This window comes from Podarcis bocagei, assembly GCF_964188305.1.
Source record: "Podarcis bocagei genome assembly, chromosome: 1".
NCBI classification, from domain to species: domain Eukaryota; kingdom Metazoa; phylum Chordata; class Lepidosauria; order Squamata; family Lacertidae; genus Podarcis; species Podarcis bocagei.
In genome coordinates this window covers 125,001,259-125,017,500 of record NC_138125.1, presented here as the reverse complement: position 1 = coordinate 125,017,500, position 16,242 = coordinate 125,001,259, and the positions used below count along the sequence as shown (strand labels likewise).

General features: G+C 44.4%; 1 protein-coding gene across 5 annotated transcripts in view; it reads right to left on the bottom strand.

Moving 5' to 3' along the window:
• Window positions 1–16,242, bottom strand: part of MYO1B (myosin IB) — a 147,291-nt gene that overhangs the window by 77,645 nt on the left and 53,404 nt on the right. The gene's annotated exons all lie outside the window — the stretch shown is intronic.

Below are 16,242 nucleotides of genomic sequence, written 5' to 3'. Positions count from 1 at the left end.
TAATACAACTGAGAGTGATAAGCGAGGGCTGAAATAAGGTGAAATTAAAGATTCCCTAAGGCAACACCATTGAAGCACAATATCAAAACAAGTCTCAGTTTTCCTCTCCAGTTTAGAGATTTGAGCAGGACGTGGCGATCATCCTTTTAATTACACTAGGTAAAGGTAAAGGGACCCCTGACCATTAGGTCCAGTTGCGGACAACTCTGGGGTTGCAGCACTCATCTCACTTTATTGGCCGAGGGAGCCGACGTACAGCTTCTGGGTCATGTGGCCAGCATGACTAAGCCGCTTCTGGCAAACCAGAGCAGCGCACGGAAACACCGTTTACCTTCCCACCGGAACGGTACCTATTTATCTACTTGCACTTCGTGCTTTTGATATGATCATATTTATTAAAATTTCCAATAATAACAGAATAGAAAAAATAGAAAAGATAAAGAAAAGAAAGAAAAGGAAAGACCAATTTTAAACCCTTATTTTCATAACCTTCTTTCTGGGACTCCCTCCCTCCCCTCCCGACTGTATTCCCCTTTCCCTACGTTGGTTCCACAAGTTCTCATTCCCAATTTAAACCTAATATGTTGTACCTATTAGCCAATTTAAATTACAATCTTAACATCACTCCTCATCTTTAACAAAATAGAACAAAGATTTTTCCCCCAAGATCTGCCCCGTTTCCTTCCACGAATTCCCCCTTTTTTTCCCAAAACATGTTAAATCAAAATACCAAAGTTATATAGAAAGATAAAAGATAGAAGATAGAAGAAGATTCCAAAAGTTGGTTACATAGCCTTTGGATTCTAGAATTCCCCCTCCCTTCCCCGGTTTGGATTCCCCATGTCCATCAGTCTGTATGTTGTCGGCCTGGAGGTCTCAAGTCCACAGCCAGGTTTTCCTCAATCCATCTTGCCGGTTTTCTTTGAATTTGCTTGTTTTGATAATGTTTAACTTCAAAAATCCAGTCTATTAGAGGCCTTTAATTTCCCTTGGTCATTGTTGCTCCTCCCATTGTTCTTTCCGTGGCGTAGTTGGTCCTTTGCTCTTTTGTTTCTTACTTTCTCAGGTTTCTGTCTTGTTCAGCTGCAAAACCATTCTTATTCTGAAATCTAGTATCTCTACAGAGGTTTGTTATTCAGGAACAAAAACTTACGTCCAGTTCCTACCTTGCTTCAATAGAAAGATTCTATTGTGTTGTCACCTCTGTAGACAAAACAATATTTCAGTTTTGCTACTTTCCCAGGAGCTAAAACCAGTACACATCCCGGAGTAGTTTTCCACATACGCCACTTGTAATGTCCCAAAGCCCCTCTAGGGGGGTTGCAGTAACTTTGTGTCCTCTAATCCAAAAGTCAAGTTGTTGTTTCTTTTTCCCCCCGACATTTTGTGTCCATATTTATGTCCAATTGTAACAAAATTAACCAGCAAAATACTTGTAACAAAGTCCTCTTTGTATTCTCAAGATTTGACAGCTACTTTGACAGCTGTCAAACTCTGCATCTCTCTCCGCCAGGTTCTCCGAATCGCCCCGGTTCCCAGGGGGGGGGGGTTGCCTTTTCCCTCTCACCCTCGACTTTTCTCCTCCAGCACAATTCTTGTAGTATCCCATCGTGGAATTGATATTTTTTGTCAGCAATAAACTTCTGAATCGATCTTGGTTTCTCAGTCCTTGTTTTAGCATGTTTACAATCAGGGAGGGGACTGACTTCCTTTTTAGATCCCCCCCGCTCGTGCCGAATCCGAAAAAAATCATTTTTTTCTCCTTTTATACCCGGTTACCCAATTACTCACGGGTTGTTGTTAAATGTCCGAATTTCCAATGGAAGAAGCCAGCGCTCTCCGACGAATGGCATGCGGCTGCGCTCGGCAGGGGAAGCGATAGACTCACAGTACCACGCCGCTCCCCGGCACCCGATCCGTAGCCTTTAAAAAGGCTCCTTCACGAGTCGGGAGGGCGCTGACGGTACCAGCCGAGTCCCCATGTCCACGGGCTCCGTGCCCGTGGTTTTTGAGGGTCCCCGCGTCGCCGGCGCGGTAGGACCCAGCCCCTGCCGAGCAGACTCCCTCCGGAGCTCGGAGGGAGTCCGCCATTCGGCAATGGCGCCAACCCGGAAGTCCGCACTTCGTGCTTTTGAACTGCTAGGTTGGCAGGAGCAGGGACCAAGCAACGGGAGCTCACCCCATTGCGGGGATTCGAACCGCCGACCTTCTCATCGGCAAGCCCTAGGCTCTGTGGTTTAACCCACAGCGCCACATGCGTCCGTTCAATTGCACTATGGCACAGCAAACTCTGAAGAAGAGTGTTAAAGCTTCTTTTCATTCTATTCCAAAAAGCACCATTTTACAGTGTTACCTCGGGTTACGGACGCTTCAGGTTACACACACTTCAGGTTACAGACTCCACTAACCGAGAAATAGTACCTCGGGGTTAAGAACTTTGCTTCAGGATGAGAACAGAAATCGCGGCACGTCGGCAGCGGGAGGCCCCATTAGCTAAAGTGGTACCTCAGGTTAAGAACAGTTTCAGGTTAAGAACGGACCTCCAGAACGAATTAAGTTCTTAACCCGAGGAACCACTGTATTATATTCGCCCACCTCCAAACCTGGAGCTGGGGGCAAAGTAACAGACTGTATGTAACTGCTCGTTTTTTCAGACACAACCTCAAGGAGCAGCTGACAGAGAAGGCTGCCAGTCTGACATTTTTTGGCTGGCCACTCAGCAGAAAATGTGGAGATCCCTGTCTCAAGGGCTCTCATGGGACCATTAGCCTGTAGCAGGCAGCACACCCAAACAAGCCCACCATTTCTGAAGAAAACATCAAGTGTAAATTATTATTATTAATTACATTTATATCCCATATTTCCTTCAAGGAGATTAGGGGTGTGGATGGTCCCCCCCCCCCGTTTATCCCCACGACAACCCTGTGAGGTAGATTAGGCTGAGAGGTTGTGATTGGCCCAAGGTCACCCAGTGAGTTTCATGGCTGAGTGGGGATTTGAACCCTTGTCTAGTCCGACACTTAAATTACTACACTACACCACACTGCTTCACCAGGAAGTTATAAGAAGTCCCAATGAAGTGTTCTTAACTCACCGTTCTCCTGCTTACATGTGTAGGGTTGATGATGCTTTGGGGGCAGCCCCACGACTCTCATGGCAGCCATGAAGTCCTGACCCATATCAGTGCCTACCCTTCATAACTGTTAACATCCATAGCTGCAAACCTCAATAACAATCCAGTCTTCTGAGCAATCATGTAATTACTAAACCAAATAAATCTTTCCCGTTCCTCTCATTTTAAGAGTTTCAAGCATGTGTTTCCAATTATTTTGCCAGGATGTCAGCAGGGCTATTCACTGCCTTTTTAAAAAATGAAATAAGGGCTTGTTGTGAAATATTCACGTAAAAGGAAACCGTATTAGTCTCCTACCACATGGGGGGGACCCTGCCCCCCAGCAAATGTTCTTCAGGATGACGTGGGGTACCTATTTAAGTTACTCCATACTGAGCAGCTACATTTTCTTTGCAAAATTTGTGTTTTATTACTCCCCCACCTCCCAGTGCTCATTTGCCACAATAATAATAATAATAATAATAATAATAATAATAATAATAATAATAATAATAATAATAATATATTTATTTATACCCCCCTCCCCAGCCAGAGCCGGGCTCAGGACGGCTAGCACCAGTAAAATTACAATAAAAACATAACGGTGGGGGGCAACCAATTTAAAATACAGGTTAAAACACAATTTAAAAAGCAGCCTCATTTTAATAATAGCCCATAGATCAAAACCATAAGGGGAGGGAAACATAAGGGTCAGACTGAGTCCGAACCAAAGGCCAGGCGGAACAGCTCTGTCTTGCAGGCCCTGCAGAAAGATGTCGAGTCCCTCAAGGCCCTAGTCTCTTGTGACTGAGCGTTCCACCAAGTCGGGGCCAGTACTGAAAAGGCCCTGGCCCTAGTTGAGACCAATCTAACCGACTTGGGACCTCCAAAATGTTGTCATTTGTGGACCTTAAGGTCCTCGGTGGGGCATACCAGGAGAGGCAGTCCCATAGGTACGTGTGTCACCACCACCATTCTTAAAACCGATAAGGCACCAGGGTAAATTTAAGAGGGATTCGTAACTTTAAGTCTCCATGCTATAGAAAGCAGCCTTCTGCAAGCTGATGCACTCGAGGTGCTTTGAATCGCAACTCCCAAACCAGCACTGCTCTGCTCATCGAGGCTGATGGGATTCAATCAATCACCTTTTTCGGCATAGAGAGAATACAAAAATTTGTGGGTCAAAGTATAAAACTGGCATCTGTTCAAAAAAAAAGGAGATACTTTAAGATAGAACTATAAGTTTAAAAGTGCCTCTCAAGTCTTATAACAGCTATTGAATAAGAAGAAAGCCCTGTAGAAGACAGCACAATTCAACCTTCCTTTCAGTATGGGGTTGAAATATCTGTCCTGGATTTTTTGCATTAAATGGACAGTAGAATAAAACACGTGCAATGGTCATAGTCTGAAACATCTGGAGGCCACTGGGTTGGCAAAGACAGAGATTTTCAAATGCTATGAAATGCGCCTCTCTCCCCATTGACCTTTCCTGCATAATTCTGGCCCACCTTCTCAAAAACACCACTGTTTCAGCGAAGAATCATATTCAAAATGAGTCTTTAATTCACTTTCTAATCCTGCCCTACTAAAAAGCCTCAGGAGCAAATAAACCCTACCCATGTTAACACATAATATTCTTAATGTTCATACCCCTTAGGCACTAAAAAGAGACCAAAGTTTTAAAACAGAATCTCACAATTGCTCAGGCTTGGATTTTGGGAGCATCCAGCCGCTGTGAAACAGGCACCTCTTTCTCCATAGACTTATGGCCAGGCTACAGAATATGCTCTCAAGTCACCTTCTATTACAGAAACACAGGGTATAGAACACGCACAGGCAAATTCTGGCCCTCCAGATGTTTGGGAATACAATTGGGACTACAAACATCTGGAGGGCCAGAGTTTGCCCATGCCTGGTATAGAATTGCGGAGTTGGAGGGGGTCTCAAGGATCATCTAGTCCAACCCCCTGCAATTCAAGAATCCTGCCCATAGTCCCTGGGTGGGCTCGAACCCGCAACCTTCTGGTTAACAGCCAGAGACACTGACCCACTGTGCCACAGGGCAGGCAGTGATTTCTTGGTTTTTAGTCCAAGCAAAACCAAGCCAAATCTTTTAACATGGGCCCCAAGGATAAGGCGCCAGGGGTCATTCCTGAAGACTATCACGTAAAGCGTGTTCTCCCTAAAATGAGAGCACGGGTTGCGGTGGGGGCCGCCAGGCCAGCCTTCTGTTGCCAGGCAGGTTAATGGTTAGCGCCTGGCACAATGACTGGCTGACCGGGTTGCTGGGGCAAATTGCATGTAGCAAATTGTGTGGGTGGGACCATAGGCTTTAAATATCGGGGCTCGCTGCTTCTGCTTTCTCTTTCGCAGTGAGCATCGGATCACCCGTCCTCCCGCCCTGTGTTCTGGTTGACCTTGCTTTGCCTGTCATGGGGTTGTCTGTCTTGGTGCAGGGGCCTAGTAGGAATTTTGCCATTCGGCTGATTGGCTGGTGCCATCTGGTTTTTGCCTACTACTTAGCAATTCGTCACAACTTGTAAGGTTGCGGTTAGGCATTGGTTATAAAAATTGGTGATGGAGGGGTCAGGATAGGCTGTGCCTGCCCCTCCAATGGTGCTGGAAGGGAATTCCGTTAAAGGAATCCTGGGGCTTGCCATGATTTCGTCCAATCCCTCCCTGAAATGGGACCAGGGCCGGCAAGCCTTGGGGAGCTGGTTGGGTGAGCGGTGAGGGACTGTCGCTCAGCTCAACTGATCCCCAACATTGTTTTCCCTTCACTGGCGTCCGATGGAGTTTGGATAGTCAGTTCTGTCCCAGGCGGGGGGTCAGATAGTCATAACCAATGCCTAAGCAACCACTCACAGATTTTGTACAGTGGTGCCTCGCAAGACGAAAAGAATCTGTTCTGTGATTCTCTTCGTCTAGTGGTTTTTTCGTCTTGCGAAGCAAGCCCATTGAAGGATTAGCGGATTAGCATTATTAGCGGCTTTTAGCGGCTTATCTGCTGATCGGATCAGCTGATAAGCGGCTTAGCGGCTTAGAAAAAGGGGGGGGAACCCAGCAGGAGCTCGCAAGACATTGTCGTCTTGCGAAGCAAGCCCATAGAAAATTTGTTTTGCGAAGCACCTCCAAAACGGAAAACTCTTTCGTCTAGCGAGTTTTCCGTCTTGCGAGGCATTCGTCTTGCGGGGCACCACTGTATTTTAATAAAGTTGTGGCCAAAATAGTGCCAAAAACCTTAAGCTAAAATTACGTGTGAATTGTGAATTATTTCGAGGGGTGGCTTGGAGACCTCCACACGCAACAAGAGAGAGACAGAACTTTTTCGAACAAGAGAAGCACGTGTTATCATGAGATGCTTGTGAGAGCGGTACATGCTTCCCTTTGAACTTTTCCTTTTTGTCCTGAAATCCCTCGTTTCAGCGAGACGATACCCAGTCAATTTTCTGGGGCCAGAACGAACACTACAAACACAACCCTTCTTGCCCCCCCCTGAAACACTGTCCCCCCCCACCGTAAGCAAACAACAGCACAGTCTGTCCCTGCTGCTTACTCACAGCAGGTGGCACATCCTTCTCATACAATGCCCCCACCATCTGGAATACCCTCAATGCCTCCGAGTCTAATTGACTCATAGCTCTTTTCAAACCTCACATTAAGGCACACTGCTTCCATTTGCCTTGCAAGCACCAACACTTAATGTTCCAAGGGGGAGGGGGGGGAGAAGGAAAATCAGCCACCGCCACTCATTTTCCCTTTCATCCTATCCCACTAATAAGTCTCACAAACGGCTGTGCATATTTTCCTCATTTGTGCATATGCAGTTTTAAGTACGCCGCTTTTACGTTTTTGAGCCACATGCTCAATTGCCTGAAACGTTCCTTTTACCATTTTATCTTTTTTTTATTATTTGAAAAAATGTGATAGAGTAGATTTCATGGTGTGTGGTTTTTATAAAGGTGGCGGGGAGTGGGGGAGAGTAATTGTACAAGAGGAGGGAAAGGGCATGGTACACGATACTGAGAATAAGACTTCACACACTTACACAAACGTTTAAAGTTGAAGTCACACTTTTAGTACATTAAGGAAAACTTACTAACTTGATCAATATACAGTGGTACCTCAGGTTACATATGCTTGAGGTTACATATGCTTCAAGTTACGGACTCCGCTAACCTAGAATTAGTGCTTCAGGTTAAGAACTTTGCTTCAGGGTGAGAACAGAAATCGTGCTCTGGTGGCATGGTGGCAGCAGGAGGCCCCATTAGCTAAAGTGGTGCTTCAGGTTAAGAACAGTTTCAGGTTAAGAATGAACCTCCGGAATGAATTAAGTACTTAACCCGAGGTACCACTGTATTTTTAAAGCAGAAAAGGGACAATAAATTTGTTCTCTCTCTCTTTTTAGTTAATATTGAGGACTGTCATTTATTATAACTACTTTCAATGTAATATTTCACTTCCTTTGGGGAAATAATTCAATTTTGTGATTCTGTTTACACCTACAATTGGCAGAGGGGGGCAGCGGGGAGAGATATAAGGGGAATGGAACCTCTTTACCATTTCTCTGACTTGCATGCTTCTTTCTCTGAATAATCAATGGTTAGGAACATGGGTGGCACTGTGGGTTAAACCACAGAGCCTAGGGCTTGCCGATCAAAAGGTTGGCGGTTCGAATCCCCACGACGGGGTGAGCTCCGCAACCCCAGAGTCATCCGTGGATGGATCTAATGGTCAGGGGTCCCTTTACCTTTACCTTATGTTAGGATTGCTATGTTAGTATACAGATAATAAAGTCCTCAACCTGCATGGACAAATGTATGGCACATACCCATCAACTGTCTGGGACATCTGTTGAGGGCGGGGCTGTGCTCTCGTGTGGGTCATGTGACTCGTGTTAGGACTTGTCCCGGAAGACATGCATCCCCAATTTGAGCTGGGACATGTTGGAGCTATGGTGGTACTAGTCACATAAGAAAAACTACCGCAGAGATTTCAACATTTTCAAAAGCAAGGGGTCCATAGTTTGGCTTTTGGAAAATCAGGGGGTCTGCAGTACTTGGCTAATTAGGAGCCATTGCTCTAAGCCAAAGCCACCATTCAATTCAGTCTTTAACATTTAAGTTATCAAAAACTGTTGGTTCCATCTTGTACGCGTTTAATAATATTATGTGTATCTTAATAGCTAGAAACTTTTGTTCCCTTTTATAAATCCAAAGCTTCCCAGACCAAAGACAGTTAAAACAAAAATCCAAAATACAATCAAGATAGGCTAGCCTATTTATTAAGGATTTGCTTAGGGGGTGAGGTTCAAGCTATCAGCTTTTCAGCAAAATAGCTGTTTCTAAGGACTTATTGCTGCCACCCTTATTGTTACTTTGAATAATGGCCAAAGGCACTTAAGGGCAGCAGATGGATGCCATTTGTATGCTGTAAATTGAAGCAGGGAGGGGAAAAATAAAGCCTTAAACATAAATGGCACATTTTCAATGAAAGGGATAGGCAGCTGCTGTTAATTGCAACTGGGGGCCTCTACAACTAATGGTCATATTTACTAGGAACAAAGGGAATATAAGAGAGAGCCATCAGCACTCATGCCAAATACTTTAGTTTACATCTCTTTCATTTACACAGGGCACATCTTCACACTTCTTATTTAGAATAACAACTTAAACTAAGCAATGTTGACTTCTGACTCCCTTACCCCTTTTGGATTTGGGTGATGGGTTTGACACTTTACAGTTTTCTGAAATCCATCCATAAACTGTCCTGTCGGAAACTGCTAGGTCCAGGTTTACTTTGGGGGGGTGAAATTATGCCCCCCCATCACCGCCACACCTGGTCAGAATGTCACTCCTATCTCAGAACTTAATCTGATTGCCACAAGTTCACTAAAGACTTCCCTCCTTTGCCAAGTTGAGGATCAGCTCACATTTCACTTTTTAAGACAATGGGAGCATTTCCTTGTCTAAAATTAAGACCAAACTTAGGGTTTACAGTCCAGACATTTGCCTGAATGCTTGAAGAGTGGAGACTGTGAAACGCTGCTCCCTGCACACATTTGGTGCAGAATCATAGAATTGGAAGGGACCCCAAGGGTCATCTAGTCCAATTCCCTGAAATGCAGGAATCTCAGCCAAAGCCAAGTGTAAATGTCTAAATGAACCTATGCACATAAAATTTGTGTGTAGGCTCTGCCCTTGTGGCTGGGGACCCTAAAGAATGGAGGCAGAGTGTGTGGTCATGCTCTCCCCGCTCATTTGGGCAAACATCTGAAGACTGCTAAAGCATCTCTCTCCCCAAGACCAGCTATCTTCAAGACCAAAGCTCCTAAAATTTCAATGGGGTAGTTTTTTTTATTACAATTATTATTAATAATAAATGCATTGATAATAATAATAATTATAATAATACAGTGGTACTTTCGTTTTGAGTGTTACGCTGAGGTCTGTCCGTTTTTGCTTATTTATTTTGCGTTTTTGTTTTTGCAGCTTTTTTGTTTTGTTTTTGTGACTGTGTGGAACCCAGTTCAGCTACTGATTGATTGATTGTGTGACTGCAGTACAGTGGTACCTCAGGTTTAGTACTTAATTCGTTCCGGAGGTCCATTCTTAACCTGAAACTGTTCTTAACCTGAAGCACCACTTTAGCTAATGGGGCCTCCCACTGCTGCTGCGCAGCCACCATGCGATTTCTGTTCTCATCCTGAAGCAAAGTTCTTAACCTGAAGCACTATTTCTGGGTTAGCGAAGTCTGTAACCTGAAGCGTACGTAACCTGAAGCGTATGTAACCCGAGCATTGTTTATTGCTTTCCTTTTATGGTCTTGTTAGATCATAAAATTCATGTTAAATTGCTGTTTTAGGGGTTGTTTTTAAAAGTCTGGAACGGATTAATCCGTTTTACATTACTTTCTATGGGAAAGCGCGCCTTGGTTTTGAAATGCTTTGGTTTCGGAACGGACCTCAGGAACAGATTAAGTTTGAGAACCAAGGTACCACTGTAATAAAACTGCACATCCGCTTCAATGTTTAATCACCCTAGTTACATGTGGAAAGCTAGGATCTCATCTAAGCAGCTAAGTGGGGAAGTCTTGGTTTTCAGGGCATTGGTCATATAGGAGACAAGGGCTGCCAACCAACCAGAAATAGAAGTGACCTGGTTGTGGTTTAGATTTGCTTCTAAGCCAGTAGCCAGAAATCAAGGAGCGAGATGGGAGAGGCCTCCCCATCAGCTTTTAAATTGTGCGCCTTAGGTGAACAGACTCCCTCTGCATTAAATACTACTAACTTCATCCATTTTTCCAGAGGGCTCCAAGCACTGGGCGCAATTAAAAAAATAAATAGCTGGCAATCCTAGCATGAGCAGCCTAGTATCTATTAATGACTGTGTTTCTTTTCTCTTTTTAAATGTACTTGCGAGGCCGCACAGTAGTCTACAATGGAAGTGTCCATGCGTCAGTGCTCAAAGAGTGCAGATGTGTTTACGTTTACAAGTGCATTGTTTTCTCAGCTTTACTTTTCCTCACTGAGAAAAGGCCCCAACAACATTAAGCTACAGTCGGAATCTGGTAGAACCAATTTACAAAACCACTTCCCATTACATAAACAACATGTAGCTCTCAATTCTAATCCTACAGAACCAATTAATTAAAAATATATCTATGCATGAAATCGAGGGCAGAAGCACATACCATCTCCTAAAAAAAATTACAGGCCATTAAATACTCCAGACACAAAGAAGTTTCATTAAGAAAATACACATATACAATATGGTGAAATACTGAAGTTAGCAGTTCTCTCGCCAGATGCTCACTTTATGAACATTACTTTATAAACTTGTTCACCAAAGCAAGACTGACAGTAGTTCACTATGAACATTGAGTAATAAGAGATCTTGCCAGTAACAGGAAATCTAAACAGTGTTCTAGTGAAAGTATTTTAACTATTTCTGATTCATAATCCTGACATACAAGAACATTAGGAATTTCACAAAGAAGTGAGCACTGCAAAGTATTTTAGAGGAGGTCTTAGGATAGGAGTGCCAACTGAAATTGAATTTAGGTATCCACTAGGGTTGCCATATTGCCTGATTCACCAGGTATTACCTTGATTCTGGGACACGGGTGGCACTGTGGTCTAAACCACAGAGCCTAGGGCTTGCCGATCAGAAGGTTGGCGATTCGAATCCCCTGACGGGGTGAGCTCCTGTTGTTCGGTCCCAGCTCCTGCCCACCTAGCAGTTCAAAAGCACGTCAAAGTGCAAGTAGATAAATAGGTACCACTCCGGCGGGAAGGTAAACGGCATTTCTGTGCGCTGCTCTGGTTCGCCAGAAGCGGCTTTGTCATGCTGGCCACATGACCCAGAAGCTGTCTGCAGACAAACGCCGGCTCCCTCGGCCTATAGAGCGAGATGAGCGCTGCAACCCCAGAGTCGTCCGTAACTGGACCTAACGGTCAGGGGTACCTTTACCTTTACCTTGATTCTAGCCATGCTACTAGGTGTATCCAATTCCCAATTTTCATTAAAAAGAGAAAAGAAATTCAAGTCCTTCAAGAACTTAAGAGGCAAACTGTGCAAGCATCACTATGTCCCATTCTTTCATGAGAAATGTGCCTACTAACATATTTCAGTTTTCTTAGCCAATGAGTGAAGTCACAACTACAACTGACATTTGGGGGAGATGTGTTAAGCCATGGTATAAACTATAGCAGCCATGGGGAACCTCTGGCCTGTTCCTCACCTACCCCACATCTGATGCCGTAAGGGCTTACCCAAACAGAATATTTTTGTCTGCCTTCCAAAAGACAGAAGTGACTTGTACGTAAGAAGTTTCTCAAACAGTGCCATACAGATCACTGGGATGCCCCTAAATTCCATTCAGGTGGTCCACAAAAAGGTCAAGGAACACTCAGGAATATGTGTCCTTGGCTCTATACTCAATTTATTTTATTTTATTTGCTAATACTGGAGACAGAGAGGCTGCTTTGACCCCAGCCAAATTACCAGAAACCCTGGAGCTCATGATTTTCATTACACTACAGGGATGGAGACGTCTTAATTTTCCCAAAAAATGTGCTAGTTTGGTGTGCCTCTTCTCAACAGCCTGGGCTTCAAGACCAAATATTTTATTTTTACTAATGTGTTTGTTTGTTTTAATTAGTATCACTCTGCTGCACGGTGCTATGTGTGCTTGTTAAGAGTTCCATACAGATTAAGCATGTGCTTTGATTATGGAGGACAAAAATGTTTAAGGCGTATGCTGAAAACCACCAACCATTTTCATGGGGTCAGGGAGTTAAGGGTGAAGTTTGCTGCAGGGCATGTCTGGCGAATTCCACGCAGACAGGGAGAATGCAAAAGTATCTGCATCATCGCACTGTTAACATCCACATTGATCTGAGTGGCCCGAGGGAAGGCATAACTGCACAGTGAATTCCACAACCCCCTACACACTAATCAGCAAAAAAAAAAAAAAAAATGCAACTTCCTTTTAGAAAAAGTTAGCAGAATTCTCCATACCTTCTGGACACTTTCAAACCACCACCCAGTTCCACAGGGATTGATGTGAACACACACCACACAGAGAGAATTATGTATTCAAAATAGGTGGGAGTTCTATAAAAAGATAGCTATGCACACATTTTTAAACCATTCATCCAAGCTTTCTTCCCCATCTTTTAATACAGTGGTACCTCAGGTTACATATGCTTCAGGTTACAGACTCTGCTAACCCAGAAATAGTGCTTCAGGTTAAGAACTTTGCTTCAGGATGAGAACCGAAATTGTGCTCTGGCGGCGCGGCAGCAGCGGGAGGCCCCATTAGCTAAAGTGGTGCTTCAGGTTAAGAACAGTTTCAGGTTAAGTACGGATCTCTGGAACGAATTAAGTACTTAACCTGAGGTACCACTGTATATGGTATATGATTTCTCCTCCCCCCCCACCCCCGCCACCCCTGCAAGGCTCCAGCTAAGATGCATGAATTATATTAGCCACAAAAAGGCCTAACATCTTAGTGTACATAATACTGTTCAATAACAGTTCAATACTGAAACCAGAAAGCTAAGCAGCACATAATTATCAGGTTAAAGGACGGTCAGTGGCCTTTTGAGACCACCCTACCTTGCCCGAGTCTTCTTTTCACTTTTGTTTTACTGGAACCCTGATTGCTTTAAAAAGTATCAATTCTTGGTAAGACTTAAAATTAGGTTGCAACTGTAATTAACACGTTTCCAAGCACAACCCTGCAAGAGGAGCCAAATATAACCACATGGCCGGCTATACTGCTACATGAAACTTAGGAGGTTTCTCTCTTCTCCCCCCAAAACTGCCACCCCGAGGGGAGCGGGCACAATAAACAACTATTATTTTGCTTATATACACACACATTTAAATAGTGCCTCTAATATCTGCCATTAACATAGAACAGAGAAGCCAAGTACAGGGTGGGGGCATCCATCATTTGGACCCAGAAATGTGGTTAATTTAGTAGCTAATGGTGCTTTTAAAATGTCAACAAAAAGAGACAGTGCCTTGCCTGTCCTCATAAGACACATTTTCCCTACCTTGCCACATATGAACGCAACTCAAGCCATATGCAGACCCTCCAAGTGTCCCTATTTTCCAGGGACAGTCCCAGATTTGCAGAAGCTGTCCCAGTTTCAGATTTGATCCCAGAATGTCCTAATCATAGAACTGTAGAGTTGGAAGGGATCATGAGGATCATCTAGTCCGATCCCCTGCAATGCAGGAATCTTTTGCCCAATGTGGGTTTTGAACCCATGACCCTGAGATGAAGAGTCTCATGCTCTACTAGCTGAGCTATCCTTAAAAAATGTAAAGGTAAAGGGACCCCTGACCATTAGGCCCAGCGGTGGCCAACTCTGGGGTTGCGGCACTCATCTCGCTTTATTGGCTGAGGGAGCCAGCGTGCAGCTTCCGGGTCATGTGACCAGCATGACTAAGCCACTTCTGGCAAACCAGAGCAGCGCACAGAAATGCTGTTTACCTTCCCGCCGGAGTGGTACCTATTTATCTACTTGCACTTTTGGGGGTACTTTCGAACTGCTAGGTTGGCAGGAGCAGGGACCGAGGAACGGGAGCGGGGATTCGAACTACCGACCTTCTGATCGGCAAGTCCTAGGCTCTGTGGTTTAACCCACAGTGCCACCCATGCCCCTTTGAGCTATCCTTAGGACGTTGTTGGGTATGGAGTTATGTGACCCCTGAGGCAAGGAGATAAGTATCTATAGAACCTGAAGGCAGCCCTGCATAGGGAACACCCTTGCAACAGATGCCAAGGAGATAAGTAACTCCACAATCTTTAGAAGACACCTGAAGGCAGCCTTGTAAGGGGAAGCTTTTAAATGTTTAATAATGTTCTTACTATGTTGGAAGACACCCAGAGTGGCTGGGGCAACCCAGTCAGATGGGCGGGGTAGTTATTATTATTAATGAATAGGATGTCCCTCTTTTCATCAGAGAAATGTTGGAGGGTATGCATATGTACTAATAAGCAGCACATGAATACCAGATAAGAGGGAATCAACTTAAGTTGGAAGGAACTGTTATTTAAGATTTTGTTTTCCTGATGCCTGTCTTTAATTTGTTCTCCAGCGATACAGAACTGCACATCCCATGACCTCTTAGCCTGACATTTGCCTTCCTGCTTCCTCAGCACATTCTTCCCTCGCTGCTCAAACTGAGATCGGGCAGAAGTGGGCCAGAACCACACAAAGCACATCAGCAAAAGTTTTTTCTTTGCCCTCCGGCAAAATCGCAGCGGTAGTTAAGGTGGTCTCAGAGGCGGCGCTTGAGACTTCCATGAGGAGCTTTGACATTGAATGCCAATACTTATTCGCTTGGTAGACATCGGGATTTCATGGCCTCCTTGGCAAACACAGATTCCTGTTATCTCTTGGGGATTTTCCTAGTGATCCCATCTGCAGATGCTATTGATACACTGGGGAGTGCCTAGAATGCAGAGATGGCTCAGGCTATTGCCATGATTATTCCTATACCAGGCATCCTCTCCTGTCACACAGAACTAAACAATTCCAATGGTTTTCTGAGAAGGCAAAAGCAACAAAAGGAGTGGGGTGATGGATAAAGAACAAATCCCCCATCCCTTCCAAAAAGGAGCAGACTGAGAATCTGAGTACAAGTAAATCTTAGAACAGAGATGTTCCTCAACTGCAACTCCCAGCTGAAGGAATTGGGAGGAGTTAGAAACTCAGAGGCATAAGCGAATTGCCAAATGGCACCTTAAGCCTAGGTTACAGTAGCGACAATGGAAGGTCTAGACACCTTTTTTTGCCATGGAATTTATCATCATCGTCATCGCCATCATTTCTGTACAGCTTCATTTGTAAAGAAAAAACCCTCAACACATCAAAACATCAAACAATTAATTTATATAGCTGCCCCCATAGCAGAAGTACTCTAGGAAGTAGGTGTGGTGTAGTGGTTGAGTGTCGGACTGTGACCTGGGAGATCAGGATTCAAACCCCATGCAGTCATGAAGCTCAACTGATCTCAGGTCAGTCACAGCCTCTTAGCCTACCTTACAGGGTCATTGTACGGATTAACTGAGGAGGGGGGTGAACCATGTGTCCCTTGGTGACAAAGCAGGGATATATATGCAAAGCCCTATTCTCAATTTGGAATTACATATACCCAATCTCAATTAACAAGGTTTCGGTTTGCAGAGATATCAGAGCATTTAATCACCGAACCTTCTTGATACAGAGCAAGGGTGAAAGGAAGTTTTTTATAAATAGAAAGCACAACTAAAATTGTGACAGGAAGAAGGAAAAGAGGGGAGTGATGAAGGACAGAGGGCCCACATAAAGGAAGAAAGGCACTTTGACCCAGCTAACATTACAAAACAAACTGAGTTGGGAATCTCCATTTGTAAACCGCGGCTTAGCACAAATAATAAAACTGAAGATTGTGGTTGCAGCCCTCCTTCCCCAATCCTGCTGATGACATGCCTCCCAGGGCTAAGTCACGGTCTGGCTTCGCATTTGACCTCCAAAGTTGGGCTCATAGTTTGTCTCATTCCTGATAAGCCACGAGTTTCAACCAAGATTTGTTCTTGGCTCCCAGCACATGATTCGTGGAGATTCAGAG